The sequence below is a fragment of the Papaver somniferum genome, unplaced genomic scaffold (assembly GCF_003573695.1).
Source record: "Papaver somniferum cultivar HN1 unplaced genomic scaffold, ASM357369v1 unplaced-scaffold_104, whole genome shotgun sequence".
NCBI classification, from domain to species: Eukaryota; Viridiplantae; Streptophyta; class Magnoliopsida; order Ranunculales; family Papaveraceae; genus Papaver; species Papaver somniferum.
In genome coordinates this window covers 2167828-2173827 of record NW_020619270.1, presented here as the reverse complement: position 1 = coordinate 2173827, position 6000 = coordinate 2167828, and positions in this window count along the sequence as shown.

Here is a 6000-nt window from a genome sequence, read left to right as displayed (position 1 = left end):
GAACCAAATACTGCTTGTCGGTCAGGCGCCTTCCAGACAGGGAAGTGATGATATCCTTACGCTGCATCTTTGAAAAGTGGTGACCTTTTCACGATTAAGGCTTCTTGGTTGACCGTCTCTACTAAGTTGAAGAGGTCCTTCATTGACAGTGAAGGAATTCCATGTTGAGCCTCAGTCCCTAAGTGAGGTTTACGTGGTTCTATCTTGTATGGTCGATGGGTTGACCATGATAAATATATCACCATCTCGCATCCATACTGGTGACTCTGTTACTTCCTCCATGGGAAACTAAAATATGCACAAGTTCAGATTACCTTTGTTCGTAGTTGTTGTTGCTATGATGAAGCTCTGGCTGGTATCAACAAACGAGCAACAACGGTTCTTGGCAGCAACTGTGAACAGAAGAGACTGCGTTTTGGTGGGAAAAAAAAACAGGTTGGCTGGAGCTTGGATGGCTACTATCACGATCCTTGATAGGGAGAGTGGTGATTACGGGCACAAATCTTGGCAGGGACGAGTGGTGGCTATGGCCATGGATCTTGGCAGGGAGGAGTGATGGTGGCTACGACCACGGATCTTGGCAGGAAGGAGAAGCAACTACGATCATGAACCTTGGATGACCATGGCCATGAACATTCTTTTCTTTCCCCTCTTTATTTTCGGTGAAGCAGCTTCTCCCTGATTCCACGCGTGCGTAAGCTCTCCGATTGTTGCTTGCCTGATTGCAAACCTTGGTGTATTGACTTGATGAAAATTTCAGATTTGTGTCTCCTTGCCAGAACGACCACAAAATCTTCATTCGATGTAGATTTTCAGCTGTCACGTAGAAAATAGTTTCGGCTCCAGATTCTTCACCAATTTGCACCATCTTCAGTTCTTCCAGAGGGCAGTGTAAAAACGTTTCATGGGTGACGTTGCTGATGAGGTGTCTCACTTTATGAGTTATCTCTTGATGCGTTAGCACCAGCAGTAGACTTGGAAGTCGAGGCCTTCACTTATGGATCTCTTGACGTAGTCACCGAGATGCATGTTATTTTGCTGGAACATCCTGTCCAAGTCTTGAGAGTGATCGGCTTAAGAATGAAAAGATACTTATGGTAGGGAGCATCATCATCTGGAACCAATCGGAGGTGTTGTTCGCCGCGTTGTTGTTGTACCCGGTGTAGGTTCTTTCGTTTCCATGGGTAAAGGAAATATGGGAAACGTGGGTCCTTTTGGTGCAGCAACTTATCGGATCTCCTCTACGTGAGGTTATCTCAGCTGCGGATTCTTTCCTGGCATGATGACGTGGGCATCGTTATCTTCTTGAGGCTTCTCTCTTGACTTGTCGGCTCCAGTATATCTGAAGATTTCCCGGGCTTGCTCTTGCTTGGGTTGGCATAATAGGAGAACCCCTTTATGATGATTTGAAGGCGTGTCAAGTCTCCTTTGTTATTGCAGATGTACGAATTCCCGGAATTACGCCATGATCTGGATATACACGTTTTGCTGATGAAGTGATAGCGGATACTCCTGACCATAAAATGGTAGCAATTGTGGAATAAAGATAGACATTTTCTTTCGTGATCTCTGCAGGTGCCTTTCTAGGATTCCACTGGTATGGAGATTTGTTGTCGACTATCTCCATATTGGAACAGCGGCTACGCGAATCTTCCCTTGTGTGGACCTTGGAAACATTAATATCAGTGATAACTTTGCGGCGTTTCCGGCTTGCTCCATATAACACTTATAGTGTTGCAGGAAAGGCAATTGCTCCATCCGGATCTCGAGAGAAGCCATTGTGCCCTTATAAGTAGTAGTCACGTCTTCTTGTGTCTCCACCAGGCTTTCTGATCCTTTCATATGAGAGATTTACTGATGCTTGGCTATCCAAGGTACTCCCAGTAGCATTGCTTGAAGAAGCATTTTTGTGAAGCTTCTTAACGAATGGAACACCTGAATTGAAATTGGTTGCGTAAACATTGTTTGATGAGACTTACTTTTTCACGAGGCCTCCAACAAAACTGAATTTTCCCAGATAATTACTTCAAATCCAAATTCATTGTGTGACGCAGCCCTAGCGATGAGAAGTCCCTAGTAGTTTTTTTATTGCTCTTGCAACGTCTGGAATCCGACAGAACCATTGTTCCTTCGATAAATAAGCATCGTCTATCGGGGACGGCTATAACTAGGACCGTGAGAATATCTTTATGTCAATCCACGGTAAAGTAGAAGATCTTTGGTTCCCAGGCGCAACTCTCCTGAATTAATCTTTTCTTGGACAATGTGCTTCAGACTCTTGCATTCACTGGTAGGATGATGGATGAACCTGTGATAGTGGCAATATCTCGAATCTAACATCTCTTGATCAGTTCGTGGACGCCATACGGGAGGAAATTGAACCACCCGTCTCGTACCCAAACTTCCAGTAACTCCAGAATTCTTCTTATGGGGAGCGGGAAGCGCGGGTACTTTTAGTCTGGCTTCTCTCGCGTTAGCGGCTATTGTGGTGGAAACTCTTGTAAGTTTTGACACGAAGCTCGTTTCGAGGGTGGAGTTGAGACTCGACTGAGTGTTGGCTCAGGCGCGGATCGCTTAGTTCAACAATTTTGTTGGAATGCAACTTCTCTTGACGGCCCTGCATCGGTAACATCAATGTGAAGTGGTTGGACTGAATACTGCTCATTGGAACGGTTCTCGTCTTAATAGGGGCCTTGGTAGATTTCCCCTTCTTCAGATGCTTCTCTCTTTAGTAAGGTTTTAGAGCGGTCACAGCTGCGGACTGCTGGACAACTCTCTGAACTTCCGCGAGGGTCTGGAGATACAAGTTTTCCAATAAAGCTTCATATGTCGTCTCCTTACCTTTATCTTGCAGATATTGTGACACATCTGGCAGGTCTCTCCCCTTAGCCTTGTGAAACCGTCTCAGCTCTTTGTTGTTGGTTGAGTTTAGTTGGTCATTTCTTTTCTGCTCCCGTCCGATGCGGCTACGTACTCTGTCTGTATTGTTGTTGGCGGAGGCACAGACTTCAGACAATGGTTCAACATTTTTTGTGTCACTTCTAAAATTGGTGGCGTTCTCCAAGTGAATGTTTGCTGATTCTCGCCACAACTGGTTTGCCATACTCTTTAGGAGACAAAACGTCTCATTTTGCAGTTTGTTGATATTGGCCTGATTTGCGACAACGTCCTCCAACATTTTGGTCATACCTTCCATGATGATTGGATTTCGAGCATTCGTGGTTTTGGAAGAGTTTGGCTGGCCCATGCACATCATAAAATGGAAAGTTGGAATTACTGATTGAAATGAATTTTGGTTAATGATTGGATTAGATCTAAGATCCACCCTCTTGAAGTTGTGAAAACTGGAATGAAAATTTTGAACTGATTTTGCAACCGAGAGATTAATCTCTCACTGTGGTCGCCAGTTGTTTTAAGATAAAAACTGATCCTGCTGGAAATGGTAAATTTGGGGTGTGCTGCCGAGAAACGAATCTAAACCCTAAACAAATGCACTGCATGGGAGTAATTTAGATTCGAGAGATCAATCTGTACAATTTTGGCCTAAACCAATATATGGTCGTTCCAGTCTTACTTCGATCACAAAATAAAAAAGAAGGGTTGATCTTAGGGACGGAAGCGAAGAAGGTGTTGAGATCAGAATGATTAACTCTAAAGGTGTGGTTGTTTTATGACTTGTATCAGAATGTGGAACTCGCATGCGGGATGCAAGCTATGAGTTCTGTGGTGTTTTTCTGGATACTTGTGTATGATAACCGTTGTCGGTTGAAAACCTATTTATATCAGTCATAGTTGCACGCACCCTGATCTCATAGGAAGTGAGAGTAGTTGAGTTATGGATAAGTGGGGTCGTGTGAAAACCACGTCTTACTATGAGGGAAGACGGGTCAGTTTACACCCACTACTTCTCTACCGCCACTAACTGTCCGCCTTTCCTGACACTTTCTCATAATGGGCGTGTTGTATGCCGCACGTTGTAAACCGCCATACCAATACCCTGATAAACATCCCCCAGTTTGTGACATGTTTGATGTCTCGGGTATTTTCGTGGAAAATATGCAGCAGGTTGCTGAGTGGGTCTTGTTTGCAAGACCTAGTTATTTTGACCAATAACGCGCAAGCCAGGCGACGGGCGGTCATATGTTACAAGTCAAATCATGAGACTTTCCGCAAGAAATAGCATGTAATGATTTTAAGTCAAATAATTAAATTATTTGTGAGATCAACATTTATAAAACATCGTTTGTAACCAATGCATATAAAGCATCACTTTTAAACAAGCAGCTCATTGATGGTCGTGAATCATCGTTGTGTAAGGCTTGTTTAAGTTAGTCGCGAAGCCTAATGTCTTAAAAGGAGTGTGGCCGACCATTTTCGGGAAGCTGCTAGGAGCCATTCAAGCGCGCCAAAAGCAGGTCGGTCGGTCCTTATATGAGAGTGACGGCTGGCGATCACGGCGACATCATATTGGTTGCCTAAAATTAGATCTAGGCCGGTCAATTCGGCTAGCGAAGTTAGACGGCCGAGATGATTTGCGGCAGTTAATGGCTGTTGTTGAATCAATTTAGGTTTTAAAAGCCGTGTAGCCAACCCATTTTTGGCCAACGATTTTTGATGTTGACGTCATGTTGTGGACCGTTCAACCGGCCAACACTATAGTCGGGCCACTAGTGAGCGTATCCGCGCCTTGCCTGTCGATCAGAATTGAATCTAGGCCGGCCAATTCGACTGGCGGCAGCAATGTAATGTTGCTTAATAGAAATTAGGGTGTAGTAAGTCGCGCGGCCAATTAACTTTGGGCAATCGTTTAGTGGCTCTGTTGGCAAGTTAGAAGGGCTCCGATTGGCCGGAGTATTAGCGGGCCCACCGGTGTGCCTGATAATGCTGTCCGGTCGCCTCAAGGAGCGACCAAGTTTGATAAATCAGCCGACCAAAACGTGCGGCTGTGATCGTTTTGAGACTGACAGGGACAACCTATGTCCAATTCCTTTAGGAATTAAGGGGGTCGACCAACCAACTTCCACTTTTAATTGAAAGTGCATGTGGCGCTTTTAAAGCAATCTGATTGGTCGATGGGAAAGGGGGCTGGAAAGCAACAACATGGAGCGTGGCCAGCCGACCACATGTGGGGCCTGCTGAAGCCAATCGGTCGGCCAAGTGGCGGGGCCACGCCTCCTTTTTCCGCTGCTCTTACTTGCCGCAGTTCCTCTTTATTTCTTGTTTTTTTTTTATTTTTGGTAGGATCTTGCTCCTACCTTATGGATTTTTCCTAGTTTGCCTAGGTTTAGTTTCGACCAATAGGGTTCGAACTATCACGCAAGGCGCCAAAAACCTAATTTTTGTAAATTGATAAAATTAGGTTAAAGAACTGAATTTTGCGGGTTGCCGCAAAATCAATCAATTTTTGGTGAATTTTGCATACTGATACAAAAAATCACTAATTTAATATCAAAGGGCAACATAGCTTTGGGTGCCTCTGATTGAGTACTTCCACACGCATCTTAATCCTGACCCTTCGGGAGATTCATGCTACTCGGCAGGGAGCGAGCATTAGTCGTCATCTCATGTCAGTATTAAGAGTTCAACTGGGAACATAGCATAGAATAAATACTCAGAAATTTACAGAATGTTTGGGATTGTTGCTACACGCACCATTCTGGATAAATTTCATATAAATATACTGAATTGCTCAATACACATGTAAGTAAAGAGGCCTGGGCACTCATCACTTTAAATGGCTCTGTTTCTTTGCAGAATGAAAGCACATTAAAACAGAAGGTTTCACAATTTTAGTCCTAAACTAAAAACCACCATCAACGATTGTATTTGATTGAATTCAATTTAGGGTTTAAATTTTGATTAAACCGTTCAAATTGGCTTCTGATTTGTGGTTTAAGATTTTTTTTCTGATTTGTGGTTTAGGATTTTTTTATTTCTAAGAAAATAATTTTTTTTAATGGATGATTGAGTTGATTATTGGATTGAAAATTAAACGTCATC